Genomic DNA, 2,817 nt, shown 5'->3' on the forward strand with positions numbered 1-2,817 from the left:
TTTAAAGATCCAATTCAATCATTATAAAAGGGCTACCTTGGTTATAAATTCTTGTATTGTTAACTTTACGTTACCTTTTAATTTGGTTGAAACTTGCATTATAATAACAAAGCACCACAATTACAAAGTTTGAGAGATCAACAAGCCTACAAAAAGTAAGAATCTTGATACAACATTCATATTTATATAGTGGCATGCTTTTTCTTTATTATTATGGTTTAATTGTTCTTGAGTTTGTTTGTTTGAATCATTTGTTTTTCTCTTCTTTATGTGTCATTCGTCAATACAATGGTATCAATTCTTTTGTGTTGCAATTTTTTTTTCTTTGATCAAATTTATTTTAAAGTTAATTAAACACTTTAAATCTTTTATCAAACTTCATGTTTTTTATCTTTAATTAAACTTCATGTTTAATGATTACGTTGACAATTATTATTTTACAGTGATAAACACATGTCTTTGATAGCTAGAACATGGTGTAATAAGTCATTAGATTAAATTTAGGGAAAAATAAATACAAACTAATAAAAATTATACGAATGGTTATGGATTCTTAAAAGAAAATTATACTAAAATTAACATCATAACAAACTATCTTGTCTTTTCGTAATTGATTTTCTTAAATGTTAATCCCATATTTTTAATTATATTATATGATTAGATTAGAAATTAATAATGGTACTTGGTATTTATTTTTAAAATATTTCAATAGAAAAGTTATTATTTATTTTCTTAGTTAATTATTTATTATTTTTGATATATTAAAAACTTGTATCTTAACTTTTTATGTTAACAATATTTATTTATATTTGTAGGAATGGGTCGTGCTAAAATAACGATGAAATTCATCCAGAATCAAAAAGCTCGAAAATTAGCTTTCATTCGGAGACACAATGGATTAACCAAAAAAGTTTCTGAGTTTTCTAAACAATTTGGAGTTGAAGCTTGTTTAGTTGTGTATGATGGCGATGATGATAATGCTAGATCGATAACTTGGCCACAAGACTCAACAATTGTATATATACTCGATGCTTAAAAAGTATGAGCAACAAAAGATTGAGACAACTCCTAAGAAGTTTGATGTGATTGACTATTTTGCGGTTAGGAAAAACATGGTTGAAGTTGAGATTTCCAAAATGCACAAAAAGATTGTGATGAACAAGTATCCAACATGGAGTCCATGTTTCCATACAATAGATGGAGAGCAACTTAAAGGCTTCATTGATATTGTAGATGCAAAGATTCAAGCTTGTAATCACAAAATTAGCATGCTAAAAAATATGCAACAAAGTAATAAAAATAGTTTTATGCAAAACCTAGCTCAACAAAATGTTGCCTCCTCGCACTCTAGTCAACTTGATCTCACGCATAGCATTCCTCAAATTCAACATATCTCTAGTGATCCTATAGAGATTGTTAATGATAATATTAGTGAGGCAAAGGAGTTCACTAATTGTGTTAGGTTGCCTCTTGTTTCATTGACAAATCAAACAAATAAACCTACAAAGTTAGATAATATGATGGTTGAACCTCTTCAAGAACTTGCTAATCAACTTGAGGAATTTCCGCAGTTAGATGATTTGATGCTTAAATCTGAGAATCGTATTTCTAACCTTGCAAGTTTTGAAGAATGGGCTAATCAACTAGATGATTATCTTGTGAATTGGAATAGTCAACCTGATTTATCTGCCTGGCAAGATATTTCATTTATATCCTAGAAAGAGAAATAAGGTGTATATTTAATTGTCATGTTCCAATCAACATATGAATATTAAACCAAATACTACATTATTACATTACGTTATATGTTTGTCGTTTATTCAAGTGCACTATTAAATGGAGAATGACCTTGATTTGATTATAACGTTTACTGAATTTAGTTTTCTAATATAAATTTTTCTATATTTATTTACTCGTGCACATTTTTTCATGTGATTAGTTAATCCTCAAAGTTTTATTCATAAATTTTAATTTTGAATTCTAAAGTTTAATAATAAAAGTAAGAAAAAATATAACTTTAATCAGCATGAGATAAATATTTAACTTCTAAATGATATCTTTGTAAAATTCATTATTCATAGTTGAAGTCAACATTTTTCCAAAATCATTGATGTTTTGGTGAAATATTTTTTGAGTAGCAATTGAAACTAGATTTCATTCTTTTTTATATGGTCTAGTTATGGTTGCTTGAGAAATTTTTTTCCCTTTTCTAATGAAAATTTCTTTGCCAATCTCTCTACCTTCTAGTCCACCTCTGGTGAAAACCCCACACTATCCCTGACTTCGGAAATGCATTTCCGAAATGCAAGAAAAAGGTGTTTTCGGAGATGCATCTCCGAAAACACCTTTTTTTTTGAAAAAATTGTCTTATTTCGGAAGTTCATTTCCGAAAACAGCATTTCGGAAGTTCACTTCCGAAATACTGCGCGTTCTGCAGATTTATCAAAACACTCCCCCTCCCCCATTCATTTACCCTAACTCAAATCAAAAACAAGCAAAGGCGAAAATTTGTGCAAACACACTTCCAAGGCTGCATCAAGGCTCCAATCACATTGCTATACAACATTCAAAAGCCCACAAATCACTCAATTTGTAAGTTTTGAATTTGTTAGATTCATTATTCAAATGCATGTTATTTAGGGTTTCAATTGCATAAATGATATATGGACTGGTTGTTAGTAGTATTTAGGTTGTTTAGAAGCTATTTGAATTGGTTCTATGTTTGATTTTGGGGTCTGCCATGGAAGTTGCAGAAAACTCCATCGCAGGAGTGTTTCGGAAGTTCATTTCCGAAAACACCTCCATCCCAGTTTTCGG

At 29.5% G+C, this 2,817-nt stretch overlaps 1 pseudogene; it reads left to right on the forward strand.

Annotated features, from left to right (window-relative positions):
- Nucleotides 1-817: 817 nt before the first annotated feature.
- On the forward strand, nt 818-1,718 carry LOC131635155 (MADS-box protein CMB1-like; annotated as a pseudogene).
- Nucleotides 1,719-2,817: the final 1,099 nt, after the last annotated feature.

The sequence above is a fragment of the Vicia villosa genome, unplaced genomic scaffold, assembly GCF_029867415.1.
Source record: "Vicia villosa cultivar HV-30 ecotype Madison, WI unplaced genomic scaffold, Vvil1.0 ctg.001438F_1_1, whole genome shotgun sequence".
Classification (NCBI taxonomy): domain Eukaryota; kingdom Viridiplantae; phylum Streptophyta; class Magnoliopsida; order Fabales; family Fabaceae; genus Vicia; species Vicia villosa.